The 13,473-nt window shown below is 40.0% G+C and overlaps 1 protein-coding gene across 1 annotated transcript in view; it reads right to left on the bottom strand.

Annotated features, from left to right (window-relative positions):
- Nucleotides 1–13,473, bottom strand: part of MRPL13 (mitochondrial ribosomal protein L13) — a 29,019-nt gene that overhangs the window by 1,235 nt on the left and 14,311 nt on the right. The gene's annotated exons all lie outside the window — the stretch shown is intronic.

Here is a 13,473-nt window from a genome sequence, read left to right on the forward strand (position 1 = left end):
CTGCGTTCCCTTCTACTTGGATCACAAACATGGAAAACATTCAGACAACAGACTGCCGGGATCCTCTGCAATTTCCTATTCGAGCACATGTCACTCACTCTGCCTGCCACACAGCCACCAGCTGTAAAACCACATTGTCTATCAACCTACAAGGTTCATACTAGATCAGGGCTTTTAGAAGAATGCTCAGCTTGAAGGTTAGATGCAAGGCTACCTCCCAAACAGCTCACAGAGAGAAGTCAGGGTTCTGCCAGAGTCGTAGTGCAAGCCAATGGTCTTTGACGTGCCTGGGCTGCTTTTCACAGCTGTACTGGGTTTGGCCAAGCTGGAGTTAATTCTCCAGTGCTGTGTTTTGCAGCAGCAGTTGATAACATAGCAGTGTTTTGGCTACTGTTGAATAAGTACCCAGGCTATGTCTTTTCAATGTTTCCCTGCCCCAAGAGTACATTGAGGGATGGGCAGGATCTTGGGAGGGGACATGGCTGAGCTGTCTTACCTGGACTGGCCAAAGAAGTATTCCATGCCATATGACGTCAGCTCAGATATAAGAATGAAGTAAAAGAAGGAAGTGGGGGGGATTGGTCCATGGCGTCTATCCTCCCAAGCAACTACCAAGCTTAGAGAGCCCTACTTCCCGAGACCGACCATCGTCCTGCTGATGGGAAGTAGAGACTAACATCTCTCTCTTGCTTCCGCGCGGTCTATTGCTTTTGACTATTATTGTTATTAAATTCGCTTCTATCTTATTATTAGCTTTGGTCAATTTTTTTTTTCTTCTTCCTCCCCTCTCCCCCTGTCCATTTAAGAGGGAGAGTGATAGAGCGGCTTTGGTGGGCATCTGGCCTCCAGGCCAGGGCCAAACCACCACAACAGCACACTGCACCCACACACAGACACATCACCAACCTGTGACAGTACAACCTGATACACATGCAGCAGCCCTTTGACTCTTCTGATTGCTCATCTCATACAAATCCAAAAGGGTAGCACGAACCGTGTCTCACTAGAATTGAACAAGGGATGTAAAAACAAGGGTTTTGCAAACATGTAATGAGAAAAAAGGGTCAGTGGGTTGGCTGTGAAGAGGAAGGAATACAGTTTGGGATACAGGAAAAGCTGCACAACAGCAAACCGGGTTGAATTTACAAAGGTGGTAATTCCATCGTTAATTTTGTCCACCAATGCAAATTAAAAGCATGTAGCAATGGAAGCAGGGAGCTTACTTTGGAGACAGAAAGCTGAGATGACTGCAGAGATGCCATATAGAAAAACAAATATGTGATCTTTTATTAAAAACTTATGTTGTAGATATGGCATTTTTCAACCAGTAGCACTGCAAAATAACTTGTTCATGCAATTCTTGTATGAGCCTGTAGGTTCTTATGCAAAAGCAACTCCAGGATTCAGACTCTGCTATTTCAAGTGTATCCTATAAAACTTGATGGGTATATGAATTACAAAGAACTATAAAGATAAGCAGTACTGAATCATAAAGCTATTTAATTTAAAGAGCATATTCTGTACTAACATCTGGACTCTCATCTTTTTGGCATGAAAGAAGTGCTGCCAGCACCAAGTCCATGGTTTATAGACTTGTTTAAAGCCTGACTTGAACATTTCTCCACATTTGATAGCAACTATGCTGTGGGAAGTCAAGCCACATTTCCTAGAATCATGAATTTCAGTATTCAGACATTCCACCTTCTGTAACTCAGATCTCATCCCCAAGATGAGATCTGAGTACCAGAATACATCTTTTTTTGTATCATGCTGTTTGTGGTGTATTAAGTGAGCAGGATTCTGAAAACTTCTCAGCAGTGACTAAGAAGTTTTATCACTACATCCATGAGCAGTGCTGAAAGCCTTTCAAGGTGCAGCACAGCAAAGACATCATTGTCCTGCAGCTCAGGTTTTTTTTAACTCTTTTTTTTTTTTTTAAACAGGCCAATTCATTCTCTTGCATATTGCTCAAAGAATTTTGCAATTTTCTTTCAATGGCACATTTAAAATTTCCATCTAGAGTTACCCTAGAGTGCTGCAGAGGAGAGGTCTCACAATACTTTCTTCTGGGGTGAAAATCCTTTCTCCTACCCCCCTTTGCTTGTAATCTGCATTTCAACCTTAATGCTCATTGTCTTTAAGAGTTAAATGCACAAAACATAGGACTCTTATTTTGTGGTCATACAAAGTTAATGAAGCTTAAAGGCAGGATTTTCTATGCCAAAACAGTCGTGTGAACAAATACAAAAGTTTTTAAAAGCCTTTTCTATTGCAACAGTAGGCTTTTATGCCTACCAGTACTTGGCTTTTGGAGGCCACAATCTCTGCTTTTAAAGAGATCTTGGCACTGGGAAAACTAAGCCTTGAAAAACAGTGCCTTTGGCCAAAGTGCTGTAAATATTTTGTCAGATGAAAACTATGAACCCACAAAAACCTTGTCTACTCAGAGAGACTTATGAACTACTTGTGAACACCAATGGAAATCTGCTCATTGATAAATGACATAAATCCACCCAAGAGTGTGGTTCTTTGATGGCAGAGCTTCTGCCCTTCCTCAGCAAAGCACTGAGATTACACATCTGGAACAAAGGAAATTATATCTCCTAGAAGAGAGAAATTCACCCGAAGGCAAGACTTCACATAGCTTCTTCTCTTTCTTTTTTAAAAGGTAGAACTCTTGGGGGGGAAAAAATTGCTGTATATTGAGAGCAGGCTCCAAGACAAGGGGAAATAGGCAGAATGTGGGAACTAGCACCTCTGAGATCTAAGCTGAAAGGCAAAGAAAGTCTTACGGGTTCACTGAAAACATGCAACATTGGTCTGTGCAGCAGATGTCTGCCATCAACACATGAGAAAAAGGAGATTTGTCCCACTAACATTTTGTACTGCACATAAAGAGCATTAAAACTCAGTCCAGTGAATTCCAGGCAAAATAACTCAGCAAATTAACATCTAATTACAGCATGCCTCTTAGTGCTTCTCTCTCTTAACAAATACTTCACCATTGATTAAAGGAACATGAAGAGCTGGTCCTAAACTCCGATTACAGATATTAACTCTCTTAAATTCTCCCTATTGTTTTGCACACTCATACCTAACAGAAGAGGAATACTGTTGATAAAAATTCTGACCATCCAATTGCTGAACCTTACAAAAGGGATAAACCTACATGCATGTGCAGCTCATGACATCAGTTTTCACTAGAGAAAATAGAAGGTTCTTTGAGGTCCCCACTGTAACCAGTAGTGCTTTCTTCTTCCCAAAACTCTGCAGAATTAAGGTATTCCACATAATTGTCTTTTGATATGGATGCCAGCCCTACACTCAAGTGCTGAAGAAATCAAATGGACCAAAAGTTTTCCCACTTTCAGGGAAACTTTTTTGCTGTGTAGCCCAAATCAAGAAGTAAGTGAGGTCAAACTTAAGCCTAGAACACAAGTGAACATTTTCTCTAGAGGCACAGTAGGTTGGTTCAGCCTATTTGATAATCTGATTTCTCTCACACATATACTCTGAGCCTACCTCTTTGTAAACCAACACTCTACAAAGCTTTTCTACTTAAGATACACTGATTTCTAAACAGCTTGGAATTTGCCTTCATTTTGAAAAGAACTATTTTTATCTCTTGATCAGAAACAGCCATTAATAGTAATTTTAAGCAAGTGGAAACCCAGTCTACAACACACAGTATGAGAAATTAATCTACATGCATTAACCAAAAATAATTTTAAAAATCTGAAATTAAGTCCTATTAGGTAACAAAATAAGTGAAATGCCTCCTTAAAATGTCACATTCACAGCTCTACACGCTTTGTGTCTTTTCATCCTGCACTGTAACTTCTACATCAGAGAAGCTGCCCTGCTGACAGCAGTAATACTGCTGATGCTGTATCAGTGACTGAGCACTGAAGGAGGTTGTCCTGAACAGTCGTGGAGTCTCTCTCCTTGGAGATTCAAAAGCTGTCTGGACACAGTCCTGGGTAACTGACTTTAAGTGTACCTGCTTAAGCAAAGGGGTTGGACCAGATGACCTCGAGGTCCTTTCCAACTGTTTTGCTGCAATACAGTGATGCTGTCAAAGCTGCTTTGCAGACAACACCTGTGTGACACCTGCATGGACACTTAAGACAGAATTCAATGGTGAGCTTTAGCCTAAAGAGGTAAGTCTCTTCAACTTCAATCTCTGAAGTCAGTGAAGAAAGGTAGAGCTTTCCCAGAGTACGTAAAGAGCTTAAACCACCTGTGCAAAATTCATACTGAAGTTTGATGATCACATAGAGGATGAGTAACTTCAATCAGCTTGCATAACAACCCCCATCAAGTATAATGCAGTGCATAAAACAAAGTTATCTTTAATCTAGGTCAGTTTCCTCATTCGCCTTATTCTGTTGCTACACAAACAGAATGAAAAAGCAGGACAAATAATGGATGATACTTAAAAAACCCCCAAACAACCCCATTTTTCCAGAAGAAATGCTCATGAAGCTGTGATATCAGCCTCTGAATATCTCAGATTGCAAACAAACTAACAGTACAAAAAGACCTGTATAGGTCTAACTATGATGGGACTCTCCCCATACATAAAATATTCTTTTTCAGTATAATGTGAAATGTGCTCTTCCTAGGGTATTTTTCCTGTCAAAGTGGACAGAACAGAGACCCTTTCCAAAAGTTAAATGTGTTCAATTTTCAACTCCTGGAGTGAATATTTGTTTCCATCAAGTCAAACAGACTGGGCTACACAGTTCCATCTTTATTAAATTCTTGTCAGCACATTCCGGCAAGTATGTTTCCCTTTGCCTAGCAATGTTTTGTGGAGGTAAAACAGCTTCAGAAAAAAAGAAAAAATAAGGGAGGGTGTTACTCTGTAAAGGCCAAGTCTTGAGTAATCACCAATCTGTGTTATACTGCAACTATATTGATTTAAAAAAGAGAGGCCAACTTCATCACCTTATTTCCAGACAAGCAAGAGAACACCTTGTAACACAGCCCTTACAGTGACAGATGAAAAAGAGCTTTACTTGCCCCCCCAAACGATGCTAAGGCTCTAGATTAATACACAACATTGTCCTGTGTTATATATAAAGAAGCTACACACAACCTTTTACTGCACTTTGATTTTCAGACAATTCTTTATAAAATATTTTATCTTCATTTTGAGTAACTCAGAAGAGTTCCTCAAAAAGTGCCGTATTTTAACCCAAATTATTGTTTCTTAGAACTTGTAAATGTACTGGGATTAGCTGTAACAATCCCAGAATCCCAGAACCCATCCAGCTGGAAGAGACCTCCAAGATCATCCAAAGTCCAACCCTCGACCCACCACTGAAGGGTCAACACTAAACCATGTCCCTATGTGCCAGGTCCACATGCTGCTTACATGCTTCCAGGATTACTGCTCTTCCAGCTACTTCCAAAAAAATGTTACACATCTGCCTGCTTTTTTCAACCACGTGCTGCTGATAAAATAGCATTTGATAACAAAACTGTGTCTTCCTTCTAGCTCAAAAAGCCTGGGCAGTCATCTCTCTATAAACAATCTCCCCTCAGAATGGTTTTGTGTTTACATTGCATTGTCTGAGGCATTTCAAAAGAAGTTATAGGAAGTTCATGGAGTAACCAGCCATTTATGCCTGCATTCATGCCTGCTAACTAATGGTTTTGAAGTTGCCCCTGCTAAGGAATGAGACTGTCAACGGTGCAGAAGTGACCTGTCAATACCTGCTTCTGACTCAGCAATGCACACCTGGTTTGGAAGCTTTGAAGATCTCAAATTGCATTTTTCTCTTTACCTGTGGGCAATTATCTCACCACTGGAGAATGTGACCCAGAGAGCCAGAGTTGCCTGCGCTTTCCTCGATCTCACCAGCAGTAACAATATGTGTTCAGAAAGGATTTAACCCTGCATCAGCACTATAAAAGGTCAGTGCCTTAAGGCTAACCAACGTTGCACACTAATAAACTGACAGAGATGAAAGCAGTGGTACAAGAGCAAAAGTTGAATAGGCTTTGTATTTTTTTAAGATTTTACTGCTTCCATGAATGAGAAAAAAACCACTCCAGATGCATTAAACCCCCCCCCCCCAAAAATTAATAACCATCCTGTATGAAAGGAACATCTACCTTTCTATTCAATCTGTGCAGTGCTACTTATAACTTGACAACTTCCCTGTCTGGTAGGATTCCCATATCCATGGGTTATCCATTAGAAGTATCCTCCTTAATTGACAGGTATCAAAATGTTTTAGGAGTAACTCATGCCAGAGGATTGGAGGTCTGTGGCTGCTATAATAAACTAGCTTATTTTTCTTCCTTGTTTTCCCCCCATTTTCTGCACAACAGTAGAGTTCCCCAAACAGCTGAATGAATATGAGGGTGACTGCATAGTTTTACAGAAGCTCTATGTGATTTCTTACACTGTTTTCAAGAATTCAGGGTAACAACAGAGATAAAATGTCTCCAAACTTGGCTGAAAAACTAACTCACCAAGAAATGTACTTTAATTAAAGTATTTCTAAATTATCCCCAAGATTAAGTAGTTTAACCAGAGATACCCAGTGGCTTGTAACTGTCTTTTAGGAGAGTTTATAAACAACACAGCTCCTAACAGAAGATGACAGATAGTGGAAGACCAGTTAGTGAAAAAATAGTCTTGTGGATTATCACCCCACTTCATATTTAGCCCTGAGTCAACCTATGATGCAGTTACTCTGCGGCAGCAGGCACCCCAGATCTGTACTACCGTAACATCCTTCATATTTATGGAAATCAGAGGAATGTGGAATTATTGCTAACTGGTGACAGCTGGCTGCTTACACAGGCCCGTTCTGTGGCTCACCATGTCCAGCTGTTAACAAGAGGTGGGGTTTTTTTTTAGCCTTTTGTCATTACAAAAGACTCCAAATGACTTCTTTCTTTATAGAAGTATCGCACAATACACATCGCAAGAAGTTTGTGCCCTGACGTCATTTTAAAGGTTAACTTACAAATACAACTATAAAACTTTGAGTTTTTATAGACTAACTTAACAGACGGACTTCACCACAGAGCCAAAATTTACTGTAAAGTCTGAAACAAGAGGAATATATATTTTTAAGGTACTCTTTGCAAGTTGTGCCAAAGTCAACAGCTATTAGCTGCGCGCTATATCTGAAGCGTATTTCTGAACACATTTCATGTTTGACTAGTCACACCAGTAAATCAAACCCCATGGATTAGACATGGCTATCATTCTCTGTAAGGCCAAATTGTGTGGTTACACTCAACTAACAACACAGTTTGGAGCTGGGAAGGAGTTGAATTGGTTTTCTACTCAAGATGTACCTACTATCCCAGGGCAGCTCTATGCCTCTGGTAAAATAATCAGTGAAGCTGCTAATGATATTTAAGCTGTCGTTACATTTCCAATAACCACTTTGGCCTAGACTTTGTGCTCTGCTTGGGGGAAAAAGAACCTTTTCCATATTGGTGTATTTCTCATGCAGACCATTACCTTGGCTAGAAAGCACTTCAACAAGCATAACTTATTTCACTTGGAGAATAAACCACAGTAACTGAAGCTGCATTTAGTAACAAAACAGACTCAGACAAGGTGGCTTTACCAACACTGTTATGTCAGTACAGCTACAGTGACTAACTCTTTCCTGCAAACACAAAGCTTAAGATAAATCTTAGATGGTCCTCAACTGCAGTTTGGTTTTTTTCCCTTATATAAAGCAAGCACTTGTTTTTACTTTTTAAAAAGTGTCCATAAATCAAGTTAGCTAAACCAATGCCAATATGTATTTAGGCACTCTCAGTGAAACTAAGATGGCTTATTACAATTTAAAATAAACTGATTAAAAAAAAAATCAAGTTTCCCTAAAAACCAAAGCTTTTCAGAAAGTACTGTGAATTCCAGACTTCAATCTGGATTATATGCATTCTGCCAAATGATTTCATAGAATGATAGAATTGTTAGGGTTGGAAGGGACCTCAAGCATCATCTACCTCCAACCCCCCTGCTATGGGCAGGGACACCTCACACTAGATCAGGTTGCTGAGAGTCCCATCCAGCCCAGCCTTAAAAACTTCCAGGGGTGAGGCTTCTACCACCTCCCTGGGCAACCTGTTCCAGTGTCTCACCCCCCTCATGGTGAAGAACTTCTTCATAACATGCAATCTGAATCTCCCCACTTCTAGTTTTGCTCCATTCCCTCTAGTCCTATCACTACCTGACATCCTAAAAAGTCCCTCATCAGCTTTCTTGTAGCCCCCTTCAGATACTGGAAGGCCACAATAAGGTCTCCTCAGAGCCTTCTCCTCTCCAGACCGAACAGCCCAATGTACATGTAAATTCCAACTTGGCAAGACGATGCTTTTTGCACATGAAGGGGTTTAAGTGATAAATTCTACTAAAAAGAGGCAGGACTGCAGAAAGAACAGCAATGTGCACTTGGCTTTGTCCAAAGAATGACGTTATTCTTCAAATAAACAGAGGTGTGGGTAAAGGAAGAGTGAAACCCTTTCCAGACTTACTGTCAGCACCAAAAACGGAAAAAAAAAAAAAAAAAAAGGCAAATCTAGACATTTAAAGAAGAAAAATAAAAAATAATCTAATTCTATTTTCATCTGGGCAAAGAGCCGAACAGTATCATATACAATCATTCTCACACTGCTTGTCAAATTCCCATTTAGTTGGTTTCTACTCTCACATATGAGATCAATAGAATTTAGGGAAAACATAGTAGCTTTGGAACTTTCTTTCTGAGAGCCTTTGCAGATAGCTGCAGTTGAATGTGCCCAGCTACCCATTATATTAAATCTTTTGCCTTCAACTTTAGTTTTAGCTGCAAGGTAAGCTGCCCCCAGGTAAAGCATATGAGAATCTGTAGCATGGGTGTGGTTTATGCATGCTAAAGAAAAGCTGGTAATTCATTTTAATAGTTAAGCTATCTAAAACATAGTTCTAAGATCATTAAGCTACTGACCCTTCTCAATTAGTATCTAGTTGCCTCCTGTGGTTAAAACTTAATGTAGGAGGAAATAAATTTTCTTGGAAGTATCTAACTATGTGGCTTTTTGTCCACAGGAATTTAGATCCAGCTGTGGTAGCCTGAAATGTGAAATTCAAGACAAGTTAAATTCTAAAAAAAAAAAAAAAAAAAAAAGCTGCCAATGATATTTAATGAGGGTTAATGATCCCCAGTTAGTTACTGGAATTCCTAGTGAGAACCTAAAAAGCCACAGAATATGAACTTCCAGAAGTATTCCTTGAAGAGTACATTGGAACAGTATTAGGCTGTATTGGCTGGGTAGCTTTTTGCTGGTTTATACACCTTCTGCTTTTAGGAAAAAGTAAGAGAGGCTCAAGTCTTTCACAGAAGTTTGTGTTGGCCATCTGCTCTCTGAACACGATACGTGTTCACTCCGATACATGCCAACCCTGCTTTGAGAGAGAAGATGAGTACTCAGGTTGGAAGGGAAGTAGTTATTCCCAGAAGAGAAAACACCTCATAGCCCAACATAAGAACCAAGCACTATGATATGAGGCACCCTACAAACAATTCAAAACCCAAAAGGCTGCAAAACACTCTGTAACTAAGCTGGAACTGAGAAAATGGCCAGAGAATTTTTTTATTTCAGTGAAGGATTTTTAAAGGCTTATAAATAAAGTCAAGATGGTCCCCAGAAAAATTGCTTAAGACATCACCATCTTTGGAGGAAATGTCTTTTTTTTCCCCCCCCCCGAGGTTCTCTATATAGATGAAGTAATCATGCTCCAATTTTTCATTTATTATACCTTATGTCATGTTTTAGAAAAAAAAAACAAACACATTTTACAAACTTGGTATTAACTGCAAGTTATAATCTCTGTAACACTAAAACCATCTGAGGAAACAGACAAAAAACTTCATAAACTAGCAGCATTTTACATTTCTAAAAGAACTGTTTATTACATAATTTTAGGCATCTATCCAGGATATATCTGGCTGCTGCTTCAGCTTTTTTCAGCTCTCTTACTACTACATCCCAGAAGGAATTTGAGTAAAAATAGGAACTTACACTACAAAGAGTAGAATTGGGCAAGATGGTAACTGTTGCAGTTGTCTTGTAAGACAGCAAATGGAAAGGGCAACTCTGGCTGAGAATATCTTAATCCAAAAGCCTTTCTGTTTATCAATATCTACACAAATTTGTTTGCAAGAAACAGCAGCAATAGGCTTCAGGTTGCCTGAGCTTGGCAGTCTGGCTTTAAGGCACACAAAGCTACGAAGGAACTGGAAGTAGAAGCTACCACCACTGTATCATTAGCACAGGATGCATACGAGGATTATCAGAGCCAACTGTGGTTGACAGGTGTCCAACATTCTTGTGTGTCATCACCTACAAATTTTTCTTTCTGCAAATAGTGTGATTCTTTGCTTTCAAAGGCATGGAGCATTGCTAATGAACTACCAAGAATCTGCGTGCCATGCCATGGAGGTGACATGCAGCATCAGTACCAGGACCCTGCCCAGCCTGTGCTGTTCATCTGAAACAAAACAAGAGCTTCAGACCAGGTACTGTTATCCTCTGCCTCAAAGCAAGATGTATGAATGGGAGCCAGAAATCAGGCAATTTACTGAGAAAAATAAACATTAAAAAGCTGTTTGGTTTTCTCAAACCAAATGTCATAGTTTACAATACATAAAGTTTCAAAAATGCCAAAATTGTTCAAGTACTTTTTTCCCCCCAGAAAGACAAGCAAGAGGCTGTCTGGCCTGAGGAGAGTTCCTGTGAGGCTGGCAGTGGAACAGGCACTCAGTATGCACAGCAGCACCAGCCCCACTGCACTCCTGGAAATCAGATGGCTCTGTGTTCTGAAGGGAGACTCTCAGGAATGCATCCATCTAACTGCAACAACAGAGAGCTGCTGTTCTAGGTATGTGGTAACATTCTTATTTAAATACTTCTTCAAAAACAATTTCCTGCCTTTAAAACTAAAAGCATATATATATATATATATACATACACACACACACATACCCAGACAGTTAAACAACTTCAGAATGGTATGTAACAGGAAAAACTGCACCTGAATCTGATGTGTTCTTGCTTGTATGGAACAGAACTGTTTGCTTAGTCATGTGTGACTGGCAAATTCTGTGATGATTTCTGTTTAAAGCTCATTTAAAAGACATATAGTCAAACTTCGAATATACTTGAAATAATGGTTTCATTTAGGGAAAGAAGCTACAACTCCTCAAAGGAACCAGTTTTTGATCTTTCTCCCCTCTGTGTGTGGAAAAGACATAATTTAACTTTCCTGTATCTCGAGTTTTCCACCACACTTATTTCAGACCTCTCCAATGAGGATCTAAGAGAGAAGTCCTGCACAGTTTGGGAAGTCAGTTGATTCTGGTTAGGGATGAAAGGACAGCATGTTCAAAGAAAATCTCTCACTGGAAATATCCTGATATTTAATTCTTTTATAGAGAAGGATCCTTCTTATGTCTAATCATGAACTCTGCTGTGAAGGAAGGAGGTCTGACAGGAAGGAGGGGTGACAGGAAGGCTCCCCACTCTGAGAAACAAACCATTTGCAAGGTTTCCACAAGGTTTTCCTTTAAAAAAAGGCCCATTTCTCTGTTAAGTATTTCATTTGGATATCATGTGTTTGTCTGAGGTGTGTCGGTCTCCAATTAACAGCAAAACAGCCTTTAAAAAAAGATCTACAGCATGACATTTTTATACAATATATAGGTGGAAAGCCCAAAGATCATCCTAGTAGCTCTCTGTTGTACTGTCTCCAATATATCCCTGTCCTTCTTGAACTGGGGAGGCCAGAACTGGACACAATACTCCAGATGTGGTCTCACCAAGGCAGCATAAAGGGGGAGAAGTCTTCTCCCTTGACCTGCTGGTCACAATCTTAACACACTCCAGGATACTGTTGGCCTTCTTGGCCACAAGGGCACATTGCTGTCCCATGGATAACTTAACTGTTCACCAAGGTCCTTCTCCATGGAGCTGCTTACCAGCAGGCCAACCCCTAATATGTGGTAGTGCATAGTATTGCTCCTCTCCAGATCAAAAGGATTATAACAGTAACTGCCACAATTCACTTAGATGTGTATTTTACTTGTCACATCAGAAAGTTATTTCATCAAATTTCCTCAATTCTCTTTTATTTCACAAGGAAGCCCTTTCCCCCATAGCATTCTGAGTGCTAGAGGATCAGCATAACACCTTTATTTGCTCAGTCAAGAAGAAAAGCATTATTGTTTTTCCCATTACTTCAAATTGGAAGCTGTCTAACATCAGAACTGCCAGAGAAGTGAGCTGAAGGTTTAATTAAAATTCATCTATCTGACACTAATATTTGACATCCACAATGGTCTGGCTGCAGGTCAGGACAAGAACCTCACAACAGCTATGAGCCCTGCAGCTAGTGGTGAGATGGTAGACAACCCCTTTCATTCTTGATCCCTCTGCTATGATTTACTAGATCCTGAGAGCAGGAAAGAAGGCAGGATTTAAATTTCAACACAGCAAAGATATGGTAACAGTGTTACCTATGTCCTCTTCCTTTTAAAGTGGTTCTAGATAGAGCAACTGACTGAAGGGAAACTTCTGGCCCAGTCTCTCCACTTGCAGAATTAAAGTTCTCCAAAACTCCCTTTTGTTTCTCCACACTCCACCAAGAGCCCACTAACTCCACACCTCTCCAGCATTCCCTCACATGCATTTCAGACCCTCTATTCCACCCCTCTAAAGTCCATTGCTCTGGCTGTTCTCAAGAGAACACCCATTTGAGTTCCCCACCCATCCCATAGGAGAAGCAGTATGATCCTCAGCTGAAAGCCTCCAAACCAGTTGTAGCACTCTGTGACAGTTACCTCTGTAACTGGCATGAAGTAAAAAAAAAAAAATAAAAAAAAATCATACAGACAGCACTCATCAAAAACAGGAGACAAAAAAATTGAATTGATATTTCCTGTGTGCCTTGTATTCCTCCAGAGGGAATGGTGCCAAGATATTGCAGGAAGGGAATTGTATCTTCAGTATTGTGTTCTTATCTGCAGATTTTCTCCAAGGATCACCAAGCTCAAGTAGTTTTCACAATGCTAACACGAAGCTATTAGGTTTGACAGCAATGACTAAACTGGAGGGTCCTCTGCCACACACCCCTAACATGTCAACACAACTAAGGTGGTCCAGTGCTGAGGAGATGAACACAAGCAACACTACTACAGCAGTGCATGGGGACAAACAAAAGCATTTCAAAAGCTCTGTCAGCCTAACAGTTTCCTTTGACAAAAAGGGAACAAAAGGGACATTCCTAATTAGTTAAACTGCCAGATTTCCACTCAGTGCTAAATTACCATGTAATAACCTTTATTAAAGACAGTTATATATGAGAGTATAATATGCCATATGACATGAGAGTCTTATCAGCTTTAATGTGCTGTAGAATTCTGGTCATTGGTACAGTCTTTCTTCAGGGCTAAT

The sequence above is a fragment of the Indicator indicator genome, chromosome 12, assembly GCF_027791375.1.
Source record: "Indicator indicator isolate 239-I01 chromosome 12, UM_Iind_1.1, whole genome shotgun sequence".
In the NCBI taxonomy this organism is placed as follows: Eukaryota; Metazoa; Chordata; class Aves; order Piciformes; family Indicatoridae; genus Indicator; species Indicator indicator.